Source organism: Canis lupus, chromosome 5, assembly GCF_011100685.1.
Source record: "Canis lupus familiaris isolate Mischka breed German Shepherd chromosome 5, alternate assembly UU_Cfam_GSD_1.0, whole genome shotgun sequence".
Taxonomy (NCBI): Eukaryota; Metazoa; Chordata; class Mammalia; order Carnivora; family Canidae; genus Canis; species Canis lupus.
Genome location: NC_049226.1, coordinates 14,441,482 through 14,455,461, shown reverse-complemented (window position 1 = coordinate 14,455,461; position 13,980 = coordinate 14,441,482). Strand labels below are relative to the sequence as shown.

Sequence of the window (13,980 nt, the reverse complement as noted above, 5' to 3'; positions counted from 1 at the left end):
CAGACCTGTTAGCGTATTTTCTGGGTAACAAATTTGTCGCCAGGATGGGAGATGAAGGTTGTGTGGGGCCAGGCATAGATCTGGTCACATAGGAAGTGCTCATTTTTCTTCCCCTTTTAGACCAGGCCATCTTAGTCATTTTTCATTTTTTTCCATCTACCTGCCACCCGCCCCCCTTTCCCCTGCCTCAGCAGTTGAACGAAAGACTATTTGAAGGAACAAAGTGGTGCCGGTGATCAGGAGCACTGGTGCACCTCGCAGCCAGCTTGTAGTCCTTCTTGCTTCATTGGCTCAGGGCTCTCCAGGCTGGCAAGGAGGCACTCAGGACTGTGGGGGCTGAACTTCCCATCTGGAGGGGCCCTAAACCAGGATCCCAGCCTGGGGCTCTCAACCTGAGGTCCGTGGAGGGCCGCTTGGAGGGTTATGGACCCTTGAGACACAAAATCAAGCAAGTGTGAGTGTGTGTGTGAGTGAGTATGGGTGTGGCAGTACTGGGGTGGGTGCTGGGTGGTCACAAAGGGATATGTTGCAGTCCTGCCCTGGAGAGCGTGTAGCCGGGATGGAAGCATTGACACACAGTTGGCCCTTGGGCAGGCTGTCGCGCTGACTTTTATCTCAATGTGGCCTCATGGTCGAGGGCGTCTCCTGTGCTGAGCCCAGTCTGGGGGGTTGCTCTGAACACAGCTTGTGCCGTGGGTGGAGGGGATGAGAAGCCATGCACCAAACCCCCAAATCCCCCGTGTTTGGTGTGGAGGCTCCCTGAGGGCCCTGCGAGACACCCCACTCCCTTCCTTTCCTCATACCCCATCCCTGATCCATCAGGACATCCTGCCTGCTAAACCCCCAAATCCATCTGGAATCCGAGCACTTCCACCGTCTGCTGCCACCCTGTCTGTGCCCACTCTGTGTGTGGCCTCTGCACGGCCTCCTGCCCTGCCCATGTCCCTCTGCGGTCTCTGCTCAGCACAGTCACTCTGACCCCACCTGGCCGCAGCTGCTCTTCGGCCTTCCCAGCTCGTGCCTGGCTCATGCGTGCTGGCCACCTTGACCCCACATGCCTGCGGGCTCCACCTGGGGCCTCTGAGCTCTTACTTTCCCCAGGTGGCCTCCTGGCACACTGTGTCACCTCCCTCAAGTCTCTGCGGAAATGTCACTCTAGCCCATCCCTCAACCATCTTTTTCCTCCCTGATCCGTGTCCCCTTGTACCAGACCAGTGACTCAGCTATGTCTCTTCACCGTTTGTCTCCTGCCATGCAGTGGAAGCTCCCTGAGGGTAGGGATTTCTATATCTCGTTCACTGATCTGTGCTAGAGTTGTGCTCATGAGCAGGAGCTAGCGGGGTGAATGAATGAATGAATAGTGAATGAATGAATGAATTCCCCACCACATTACTCCATGGCCCGTTTAGGACAGCCCACAGATGATACTGTTTTGTCCTCAGGCCTAAGTACCAGAAGAACCTTAGCTTGTGTTGAGACACCAGTGTTCATTCATTTATTTATTCAGTGTATTTATTGAGCACTTACTATGTGCCGGATCCCATCCCACATGCTGTGGAGACCACAATGAATAAAATAGGGCAACACCTCCTGTTTTCCTGTGCTAAGTGTTTATCTCACGGATCCTAAGGGGCTCGTCACAGATCTTGTTAGTCTTCCCTTCTGGGAATGGTTTTGGCTGCCCCCATGCCCAGCGCTAATTTTGTGAAATTTTCTGAGTACTAAAGCTGCCCCTCTGAGCTCACCTTGTTATTCTATTTTTCTTCTCCTTGTGTCTCAACTGTTTTTAATAGAAAATGGAATGTTTCTGGCCCAGAAGTCTGAGAAGCTGCTGGGGACCCAGGTTTTCTCAGGTCTCTCTCTGGAGTCTCTCTCGGACACTACCTGTGAACACTATCGCCTCCATCTCTGGGGCTTTGCCACCTGCCTCCTCCTTGTGTCACTTGTGGACCAGCTTCCCCATCCCGTGGCTGAAGATGAGGCCCCGCCACTCTTTTGCTTTGAGGAAATGGTCCATTTATATGTTTAATCTTATTTTTTAAAAAAGATTTTATTTATTTGAGAGAAGGAGAGAGCAAGCACGAGCAGTGCAGGGGAGGATGGGAGAGAGAGAGGTAGGCTCCCCACTAGCAGGGAGCCCTATGCGGGGCTCAGTCCCAGGACCCCAGGATCATGACCTGACCTGAAGGCAGATGCTTTCTTTCAAAGTGCTTCAAGATCTTGTGGCAGCATAGTGGATGCCTGTAGAGGTGTGTGTGGGGTGGGGGCTGGGGCAGGGCTAGCTCTGACCAGAGGACGGAGTAGAGATGGAAAATACCCCAGAGAGAACAAGAGGAGGGTGACAGACGTCCTGCATGGGGGGACAGTCCTTTGTTGCTACTCCTCCTGACAGGCCCTCTTTAAGAGTCAGCATGATTTGATCAGCCTCAGACAGACTTTTATCACCAGTCTGCTGTCTCTTGATAAGTTCCTTCTCCCTGGCCCTGCCTAGACAGTCTTGGACTTCACAGCCTCATTTGCAGATAAAGTCACTGCCCCTTTGGCTGTTGGCCTCCTATCACAGTGGCTGGGGCGACCCCTGCATCCGAAGTTTGGTGCCAGAAGGGATGGATGCGTATGGGGGAGGCAGGAGCAATTGGCACAGAGGGCCAGAAGCAGGGGACACTCAAGGTGGCGTGGTTGGATGGCTGGGGTGGGGTGTGGGGTGGAAAGAACCAGGCAGAGGTGCTGCCCAAACAGCCGTGTGCCACAGGCATGCCTATGTCTCTCTCCCTTGAACCCTCCCTGCCACCGTCAGTACCTTGGCTTTGTGCCACACTAACCAGACAGTTGAGGGTAGGGGAGCAGGTGTGACCAAGAGAGCAGGGGACTTTGGCCTGAAAGCTAGAGGCAGAGGCATGCCCACCCTCCCTGGATCTGGAGTTCTCACTCTGACCCTTAGCCCCACCTCACTCCATGGTTCCCCCGCCCCCTGGGTTTGAGAAGAGGAGCCTACAGTAGGGGAGGCAGCTTCCTTGGTGCCAGCACTGGGGGTGTAAGGCGTAGTGGCCAACTGGTCATGTGCCTTTGAACAAGTTCTGTGGCTTCTCTGTGTCTCAGTTTCCCCATCTGCATATTAGAAAAAATAGTACCTATCCCACAGGATTGTTGTAAGGATTAGATAATTTATATGATGAAGAATTCAGAAGAGTACTTGCATATAGTCAGTGCTCAGCAAGTGTTAGCCACTATTATTGTAATTTAAGAATTCTAGATGTTTCTTCCCACCCCTGTATTTCCTCCATATATGCAGAGCCTGAAATTCATCTTTCACTTATTCCTTTGAATGATAGTTTCCCCAAAGGCTTTCTTTTAAAAAATACAGAATAGCACCTGACAGCATGAAGGTCAGGAACGAGGACTTGAGGCCTGGCTCTGTGCCTTGTGTGCTGTGTGATCTTAGGCAGTTCCACTGCCTCTCTGAACTGTGATACCTCCTTTTCAGGTGAGATGATAACAGACCTACCTGCAGGGTTCTTGTGAAGACAAAATGAGACCAAGTGTTTCAGACACTCAGCACAGTGTGTGGCATGACACAAGTGGTCAGGAAATACGAGGCTGTCACTTTCCCAGGTGCTTGCCATGCATCATTGCATCAAAGCTGACCTCACCTCTGAGCTGTAGTGTAGGGCTCAGCCTACCCCGTCCAGGTGAGGAGATGGAGGTGGAGAGGGGGGGAAGAAGCTTTCTGAGCAGGACTGGAACTTGGGCCTGCTGGATCAGGCCAGTGCTCTCCTGAGGCCTCAGAGGCCTGGCACATGTGCTCTTTGCATGATGGGGATAATTAGGTGCTTTGCCTTAACCTGAAGCTGGGGTGGGATGGGGAGTGGGCCCACAGGGCAGTGACTGGAGAAGCCCTGGAAAGGGCCAGCAGGGTGGTGGTAGCATGTGAGCTTATGAATACAGTAGGGGGGTGGAGGTGGGTTGTGCATTGGGAAACAGCCAACCTGCCACTTCACAGATTTGTCCCAACTCAGCCCTGCTCTCTGCCTCTGAGCCCCCTACCTCTATCTGTGTTGCCCCTGCCTCTTTGGGGCCTGGCCTATGGGCTTGGGAGGCTCTGGAAATAGAGCCTGTCCACAGGGCTGGAAGCTGGGGTGCCTGCCCGCCCCCCCCAGGGTGTGGCCTTTTCTGATGCCTACAGGCCTCAGGAGGGATAATGACTGGCCCCAACACAGAGAAAAGCTTTAGACATGATCTCATTTTTCCCTGAGATTGTGAGGGAGGGAAAAGTGCAAGTAACAAGTAGTCCATCTAGACTGAGCAGGGGAAAAAGCAATTTCCTTTTGAAATCTGTTTTTCTGATTCTTGAAAGATGCAATTTGGAAATGTGTTGGTGGCTCTGTCTGGGGTGTGGGCCAGGCCACCTACAGGGCATTGGGGTGGGGACCTAGGGGGGTGGTTAGGGAGTAGGGAGGGCTGTGGAGAAGGGGACCTAGCCTTGCTGGGTTTCAGCCTAGTCTCAAGAACAATCCAGAAGAGGGAGATGTGAGATGGATTGGTGCGGCAGAGGGAGAGCTGAATGCGGGTGGCAGGGATTGAACAGAGGAAGGGGGTCTGGGAGTTCTGGTGGACAGAATGGTAGGGGAATGTGCTGGAAAAATTCCAATCTGGATAGGGTAGAAGGGTGGCCCATCACCTGAAGGATGTCCATGCCTTGGGGTCAGTGTCTTCAGAAATTTCATGAGGCAGAGGCACAAATCCATCCTGAAGGACAATGAATTTCAGTCCCCATTCTGGAAAGCCCTCTGGGGGCTAGGTAATCAGATGGTAGCTTGGGGGGCTTTGCCAGAGCCTGTACGAGCAGAGGGGGCCCAGCATGGGCTGGTAGAAGGATGTAGGCCAGCCTGAATGCCTGTTATCCCCTAGGGCCGCTTTCTGTGTTCGCCAGCAGCCTCCTCGTCAGGCTGCTGCTTCTTTTTGCAGAGCTGTTCCAGTAATCATGGCATGGCTGTGAAGGTTCCAGCTTGGGGGGAAGGCTGGGCCCCTTTGGGTCAGGCAGATACTGATACTGAGACTCACTGACACTGTAAGGGCCTCCCTGGGGCTTATCTTTCCCTCTGACACGATGCTAATCCCATATCCTAAAGAACTGACCTACTAGCTGACACTCCAGTGAAGCCATCAACCCCCTGAATCCACCAACCTGCAAATCAAGCCATTATCCTACAAGCCAATCCACCAACCACCAACCAACATATGACCCTACACCATGCCACACCACCAACCCAGCAATCTTCTATGCATCTACCAACCCACCCACCAACCAACCAGTCCACCAACCTTTTCTTCCACCACCTTATCACCCCACCAACTGGCTCAACTAGCTCACCAATCAACCACTACCCCACTGTCCAATCAGGAGCTAGAAACCATACAGTAATATTTGCAAGAAAGGTTTAAGATAAAAAATTATTAACTATAACAGGAGGTAACTTACTAAGGTTTACCTACTAATTGTAACAGGGGATTGTCTCCCTCCTCTAATGAAACTTAGGAACCAGGGCACCTGGGTGGCTCAGTGATTGAGCTCTGCCTTTGGATCAGGTTGTGATCCCGGGGTCCTGGGATCGAGTCCCTCTGGGGAGCCTGCTTCTCCCTCTGCCTCTCTCTCTCTGTGTCTCTCATGAATAAATAAATAAAATCTTTAAAAAAGAGAAAGAAACATAGGAATAGCAGATATGGAGAATGGCCACTACCTCTGGGGCTGAGGCAGAGCATCAGAAGGAGCGATGAATCCCAAAGAGCCTCCCCTGCATATACACACCCAGGGCTGACATCATGACCCCATTAAAGGAAGGTACAGCAAGGCCCACTGACTGGATGGCAGGAGAATTTGCTGAGGTGCCACTGAACTCTCTAGAAAGCTGCCTTCTAAGGGGTGCTGTGTGCTGTGTGGAGGAGGCAGTGTGCTGAAGGACGCCTCTTTGTGGGGACCTGGAAGAGAAGCCCCTTCATCCCGCAGTGTTCTAGCCCCTTAGACAAAGCTTAACACAGCCAGCTGGTCAAGGAGAAATGTATGGGTCCAGCCATGATCACAGGCAATCAGGAGGAGACAGGCAGTAGGATCGTAACTGGCACACTCATGCTCCCATTACCCCACTACCCCAGCAACCTTCTAACCAGTCCATCCACCATAATCCTACTCATCCACTGACCCATCACCTCATAACTAGCAATCCTCTAACCAGTATATCAGTGCATCTCCCCACCTACCAGCCAACTCAGCGACCTAGTTTTCTGGTGGTAGGCTGTTCCAGGCTGTGTGCTCAGGGCTGTGAGGACACAGTATCCACTTTCCAGGAAAGACACTTTGGAGTAATTCATCCAAATTGGGGAGATGGATGCAACTTATTCATGTGACCAGCTAAGGGTCAACAGGGACCTGTCGCACAGGTGACACCCATTAAATGGACAAATAGCAGCAGACAGTGTGCTCTGAAGTTGGTGGTGGTAGGGGGGATGGATATGGCTTAATGGTATGGGACAACTTTGTGAAGGGGAAATGATCTGGGTTTTGAAGAATGAAAGGAAATGTAGATTGGACAAAGCTTCAGAAAGAAGGCAAGTGGGGACAAGCATCTCTGGCATCTCTAGCATAAAAGAGGACTCAGGCATATGAAGACATCTGCACGAAAGACTCAGCATGAGGGGGTGGGGTGGGGGTTCTTGGGCCCCCAGGGAGTGAGTCTCCATTTTGCCCACGACAGGGAAGAGCCATCATAGCTGTGGAAGGAAATGCTGATCGTATCATCAGCTGCTTTCCTAGGCAATGGATCGGCTTTCTTTTTTTTTGGTTTGTTTTTTAAAAGATTTATTTATTTAATCATGAGAGACACACACAGAGAGAGGCAGAGGCACAGGCAGAGGGAGAAGCAGGCTCCATGCAGGGAGCCTGATGTGGCACTCGATCCTGGGTCTCCAGGATCACACCCTGGGCTGAAGGCGGCGCTAAACTGCCGAGCCACCCGGGCTGCCCTGGATCAGCTTTCTACCTAATAGTGCTCTTCCTTTTTCATCAAGGACTAAAATGGGGGGGAAAAATCCAGTGTCAGGCAGACATCAAGAGGAACTTCCAGTCCAGACCTTCAGGAGTGTGCTTCTCTGGCTGAAATATTGACCTGCTCGGAGGCAGGGGAATAACTCCGATGACCCTTGCTAACCCCGTTGTGAAAGCGTTCCCCACACGCCCGGTCCACCTGCTCCCAGGCTGCCATCAGCCCAAGTGCCATTAAGTATCTTGGAATAAAAATCGGACTTCAGAATCAATTGATGGAGAGAGGTTCTCCAAACATTCACCAGAGAAGGTAATTAAATTCCGATAGGAGAAGATGGAGCTGTGTGACAGGGCGGTAGGGGCATCGTGCTGGCGCTGGGCTGCTGAGCAGTGAAATCACAGGCGTGCGCAGCCCAAAGCTGGCGGCAGCACAAAGGAAATTGGAGCAGTCAAATATTTCCCTCCTCGTTGAGTTCCATTTACATGTTTATAATAGAGGTTCTTAAGGCCCTAATGAGAAGGCTGCTCATTGCAGGGAAGAGGATGATTAAGGCTCTGCCAGACGAGATCAGGGACAGGAACAAAGGCCTGTTAATTACTACAGAGGGACAGGAGGGGAGCCAGGCTCCGTTCGCCGCTCCCCCAGAGCCTTCCCAGACTTGTACCTTCCTGCTCTCGAGGAACACCTTTGCCCCCAGCCCCAGTGACCACCGAGGGATGAATGGGATAGATCCCCAGCGCTACATTCAGGGGCTCATAGACCTTTCTACCTCCCCTCCCTAGGGGATAATTTTAGGCTGTATCTATACCATGTGAACATCTGTTCCCTGGAGAAGCGATCAGAAGAAACCATACCACTTAACTGCATGACCATCGTGCGAACCTACTGCCCACTAGGAGGTAGCCCACAGAAGCTTCTGGGCCCAGAAGGGGATCACCTTCTGGATCTCTTCTGAGGTCTCTCCCAGACTCAGGACACCCAGGGCACACGGATAGGCCACACTCGTGCCAGATTTAGTGACCCTATGAGGTTATCTGACAAGAAGGCAAAGAGTTCTTGTCCCTACGTTGATTTTAAGGCCTCCTTAACAACCATAGTTCGTGGTGTGGAAAAAGTATGGGTTTTGGGCCAGCAGACCTGGGTTCAAATCCCAGATTTACTATTTGCTAGTGAGCCTCAGTCTCTTCATCTGTAGAAATGGGATGGTCACACCCACGAATCTGCATGGTTGGTTTGATGATTCAGTGAGTTCATGTAGGCAAATAATAGGTGCTTAGTTCATGTCAGTGACCTTACCCCTAACTCCGTGGGGGTGGATTGGCAGTCTGAGGTCGAAGACCTCTGAAGTTTTCTCTGGGATCTCCCAGGGCCAGGAGCTGGTAGATACAGCATATGGGGTCCTTCAACAGGTCCCTGTTCCATATAGATTTTTTCCATGATGGAGGTGTCTGGGGCTGTAGAGGGGGAGAGCAGCTCTTAGTCTGGCCAGTAGTGGGTAGAAATCTGGACCCTTGCACACTGCCTGCCTCTGTGGGCTCTCTACTGTGCACCTAACTGAGGGCCTCACCTGGGTCCCATCCTACCCCGTAGGGCTCAGGAAATGAGGGGAAAATAAGATAAGAGGAAAAGACTTGGGGGGAGTCTCTCTGATTTTCCTGTGGGGAAGAGTGATCAGAGGAATGAGTTATGTCATCAGAGTAGAGAGAATCTGGCTATCAAGAGTAGAATTTGGAAAACTTTGATTTTTAGGAAAATGATCATCTTGTAATGGCCCAAACCAGAGGTTTCTCAGTTAAAATCTAGATTCCAGGCCCAGAGGATGTAGGGTCTGATGATTCTGAAGGAAAGGCAAAGACCCTAAGATGGGAGACACAAACTCTTTGAGAGGATATGGTTGCTATCTTGGTCTTCTCAGGGGTCAGTACTGGGTAAATAGGTCAGAGCCATGATGTCATTGGAGGGGATGGTGGGGCAAGGCAGGTGGGGACACCTCAGGGGCTCCTTTGCTCACCAAGGCGCTTTCCTTGGAGCTGTCCACGGTGCTGGCCTCAGACCCACCTGGCACTGTACAGCTTGTCACCCGCAGAGCTGCTGCCCAAGCCCATAGCGTTGATCCCCTACTACAAATCCCAGAGTCCTCAGACATATCTAACTCTAAGATGAATTTTAGTTCAAGTCTTAGTGCTAGGAATAATCATGGCCTGTACCCTGGAGCTCCTCTTACCCAGAGCTCTAGCCAGACAGAACTCACACCGGAAGCCAATACAAATCTGAGGTTCAGCCCAACCCTGTCCTTTTCCTAAGATGAATCTTAACGCTCCCTTCAGGGGTAACCTCAACCCTAGCATTTCACTTCGCCCCTCACCCTCATCTCAGACTGAACCAGAGCTCTAAAAATGTGGGGTTGTGCAGACTGGCTCTTCCTTCCCTCCTCCCTTCTCCCTCCTTATAAACATGGCTGAGCATCTGTGGCAGGCACTGGAACTTGGCCATGTGCTCCAACCTCCCTCACTGCCAAGGATCAGAAAATTCATGTCAAAGTTAGCAATGGCAACATCCCTCAGTGGGGGGAAGTCTTTGGAGAAGACATTGTTATCACTTTGCAAAGGCAAAGGACAGAGGTGGGCAGGCCGTGGCTCCTGCCCATTGCTCTCCACCTGCCGTGTGTCTCTGACTCCGGTCTCCTCAAGCCTCTAGTCCATTGTGCATGCTGTGTGGGGGAGGAAGAAGAGAGCAGGGTACTCCTCATGGAGGAGGGAACTCTCACAGAGGCAAAGCAGGTGGCTGGTTTGTGCGTAAATGCTGAGGAGTGCTGAAGGCTGCAGGAAGTATCAGACGTGATACTACCATCCAGAGGCCCCTCACGTGCTCATCCCATTGAAGCCTCACAGCACTCTGGGTGGGGGGTGTAGTCCCTGTTGGAGCTGAGAAACTGGAGGCTCAGAGAGGTCAGATTGCAAGGATACCGGGTGGAGTTGCTTGGAGTAAAATATAAGCCTCTGGCTATGCGCTGGTGAAGCTGGGAAAGTTAGAAGGAGAGGGTCCTAGAGAAGAAAGGTTTGGAGGAACAGCTGCAGGGGTGAGGACATGGGGCTTTTGTAATGTCAGGAGGGGTGAGTTGGGGACTAAGGGGGCGTTGAAGGAGAGAGACTGGCCCAGGCTGAGATGGGCTGATAGGATGGTCTGGACTTTGCCTTGGCCCAAAGCCAGGCACTGGGGAAAGCTTGAGGGGGAAGAGAACCCATGGCCAGTTCCTACCGAGGGGTCTGCTCTTGTGTTCCACGTGGAGAGCCCAGGGGTGAGATGGAGAAGGGGTTGGGGGAGCATGGCAGCCAGAAGAAGGTATGTGATGTTCCTTGGGCATCCCCAGGAACGCCCATGTGTCCCAGTCTACTGACCCAGACCACAGCCTCTGTCCCCTCCCTCCTTTCTCAGTTGGATCTACTGCTCACAGTCAGAGGGGCCTTCTGAGATCCTTGTAGGGCCTCTTCTCCCCAAGAAGCTGGGCTGTTTCCTCTTTCCTGTCAAATTCCATTCCACTCTCTGCTCCTTTATTTTCTAGTGACTTATAGTTGGGGTGAATATTACCTGCCTTCCAAACTGCGACATTGCTGAAAATGAAAGGAGGGCTGTTAATGATTTTTTGGAACAGCAGGTACAATACCAGGATGTACACCATGGTCTCACCCCTCCAGCCCAACCCCAGGGCCCCGCAATACCACCCTCAGCTCCTTGAGAGTCGGCCACAGCGCAGGCCTGCAGCTTCCAGGGCCCGGACAATTTTTTTTTAAGATTTTATTTATTTATTTATTATTTATTTATTTATTTATTTATTTATTTATTTATTTATTTCAGAGAGAGAGAGAGAGAGAGAGAGAGAGAGAGAGGGAGGCAGAGACACAGGCAGAGGGAGAAGCAGGCTCCATGCAGGCTGAAGGTGGTGCCAAACCACTGGGCCACCGGGGCGCCCCCCCCCCCCCCCCCCCCCACCGCCTGGCAACTCTTTATTACGAGAGTTCTTTACCAGCTTGGGGTCAGGAGCTGAGCCCCAGCCCCAGCTCTCCACTCACTGTGTTGAGACCTTGGCCAATCACCCCTCCTCTCTGGCTCATCTCCTCCTAAAATGGGATGGTCATGCTGCTCTGTTCCTCTCTCAGGTGGAGGGTATGTGGGCAAATGGACGCATGCACACTTGAGGCTTGCTGGAGTTATCGTCCCCTTTCCTGTCCACATTTTTTTTTATGATAGTCACACACACAGAGAGAGAGAGAGAGAGAGAGAGAGAGAGAGAGGCAGAAACATAGGCAGAGGGAGAAGCAGGCTCCATGCACTGGGAGCCCGACGTGGGATTCGATCCCGGGTCTCCAGGATCGCGCCCTGGGCCAAAGGCAGGCGCCAAACCGCTGCACCACCCAGGGATCCCCCTGTCCACATTTCAGCTCCAGTTATTACTTAAAAGTTTTAAAAGATTATAGTAAAATACACATAACACAGAATTGTCATCTTAACCATTTTTAAGGGTATGGTCCAATAGTTTTAATTATAATTACATTATTGTTCAAGAGATCTCAAGGACTTTTTAATCTTGTCAAACTGAAACTCCACACCCATTAAACAACAACTCCCCATTCCCTCTTCCCCATCCCCGTCAGCCACCATTCCACCATCCCAGATTTCTCTGGGAATCGGGCTGCTCTATGTACCTCATTCATATAAGTGGAGTCAGACAGTTTTTGTCCTTTTGTGACTGGCTTATTTCACTTAGCATAGGTCTTCCAAGATCATTTATATTGCAGCATGTGTCAGAATTTTCTTCCTATTTAAGGCTGAATAATACTCCATTGGATGATACACCCCATTTTATTTACCTGATCATTCATTAGTGGATATTTGGATTGCTTCCACACACCTTGGCTGTTGTGAATATTGCTGATGTGAACATGGATGGGCAAATATCCCTTTGGGGGCCCGGCTTCAGTTCTTTTGGATATATACCCAGAAGTGAGATGGCTGGCTCATGTGGTATTCTATTTGTAGTTTTTAGGGGGAACTTCCATACTATTTTCTATAGTGGTAGCACCATTTTAATTTCCAGCCAGCTGGGTGTAGGGTTGCAATTTTTCTACATCCTTACCGTAACACTTGTTATTCTGTTTTTTTTTTTTTTAATTTTGCTTTCATCTTTGTTTTTTTAAATAGTAGCCATCCTCATAGGTGTGAGGTGATATCTCATTATGATTCTGATTTGCATTTGGTCTCAATGTATTTTTAAAAAAAATTCTTGGCCCCAATTAGTTAAATTCCCCTCCTCCATAGAACCTTCTTTCCCTGTAGCATCTGGCTATCCCTCTCTGTCCAGGATCCTCAGGCTGGCTTTGCAGTGGTCCTTGATTATTGCCTCTCATACTGGCCACGGACAGCCAGCCTGGTGCAGGGGACATGGTATCTTTCTTCCCCGCCTGCCTTAGCACAGCCCTGGGGCTCTAGGGAGCTTTCTCTGTCAAGGGTGACTGGATGCTGGTTGAGCAGGTCTTTAGTTCAGCTGCTCTCAGGCCTAACCCTGAATCAGAATTGTCCAGTGGGCTTGCTAATCCCCAAACTGCTGAGACCTGCCCCTAATTTCTGATTCAATAAATCTAGGGTAGCGCCTGCAAATTTGTATTTCTAACAAGTTCTCAGGCGATGCTGATGCAGCTGGTCCAGGGACCCCACTTGGAGAACCACTGCTGTTTTCAGCAAAAACCTAGCTGGCCCTGTAGGGAGCCTTCAGTCTAAGGGGTGCACTGGCAGCCAGGAGATGGCCTCAGGGGGAGCTTGTCTTGGGAGGCTTGGAGGGGCGGCGCCACAGACACCCTGGGAATGAGCTCCTCTTGCCTAGGGGCAGAGGCGGCCTCCAGTGTTTCTGGAGAATGTAAGTGTTGGATGTTCTCAGCCAGAGCTGTAACATCCAAGTTTAATCTGCACAGAGCCATTAGGGGGTGGGGGGGCTGAGCGGGAATTGGAAGCCAGGAAGGCGGCTGCATATTTCATGCTACTCCTGGCTTTGAAGGTCCCAGGAAGGCAGGCACTGGCAGCCAGTGACAGCTTCATCGTAATGAGGGATGGGGAGGTGCACCCCTGCTGGAGGCAGGGTGCAGAACCTGGGGCTCCTTGCCCCGGGGTGGGGGATGGGAAGACTGGATGGGGAGGAGCAGGGGGGTTGCCTGGTGAGCACAGATGGGAGGGGGGAGGAGAATCTGTGATCTGGGCCCCTCCACAGCTCAGCCCCTTCTCTCACAAGGATCTAGGGGTGGTGGCTAGCTTCCTAGAGGACTTTAAGGGCCTGCCTCTGTCCCCAATGGCACATCTGGAATATCCCCCCACCCACAAAGAGGTGTCTCAACAGCTGCAGAAGCTTCTGGGTGGAGCAAAGGCCCCGTGTTCCTGAAACTGTCCCCAACTGGGCTTTGGTGGTATCAGGAGCCTCTGAAAAGAGAATAGGGCTCACTGCCACTCGGTGTTGGATCTACTTCCCTTCTTACCCCATCCCCCATCCACCTCCACCAGGAAAGGCCAAGGCCATTTTTAACGAGTTTATAATTGAGGGCTTAGGGAGAATCTGTGAACATTCTGAAAAAGCCCTTTGGTTTTTCTTCCTTTTTGCCGCATCGGCCCCGTGTTCAGCACAGCCGTGATGTAGCAGTTTAGCCCCTGAGATCCAGGGTGAGGGGACAGTAAAGAGGCAGGATCCCTGCTCACCATCAAGTTGTGTCGGGGGACACTCTCTGGGACCAGAGGTGAGGAGGGGAGGGTAGTCTGCGTGGGGCCAGCGCCTCCTGTTCTCAAGATACAGACTAGAGGGCTGTGCGTCCCCGTGAGTGGGCTGCATCGACAGGCTGCCTGCCTCCGGGCTCAGCAGGGCACCGTGCCGGCCGCTGAGGAGACACCGGACCACTTGGAACAT

The 13,980-nt window shown here is 51.7% G+C and overlaps 1 long non-coding RNA gene across 24 annotated transcripts in view; it reads left to right on the top strand.

The window, feature by feature from the left end:
* The window catches only part of LOC111095807, a 167,399-nt gene that overhangs the window by 112,563 nt on the left and 40,856 nt on the right, over window positions 1-13,980 (top strand). Inside the window, exons 9-10 of one of the 24 annotated variants that reach the window (XR_005359162.1) lie at window positions 3,485-3,689; window positions 7,063-7,257. The exons of the other annotated variants lie outside the window; for them this stretch is intronic. This is a non-coding gene — a long non-coding RNA (uncharacterized LOC111095807). Of the gene's footprint in view, window positions 1-3,484; window positions 3,690-7,062; window positions 7,258-13,980 lie in introns of those variants that run through there. 24 annotated transcript variants of the gene reach the window in all.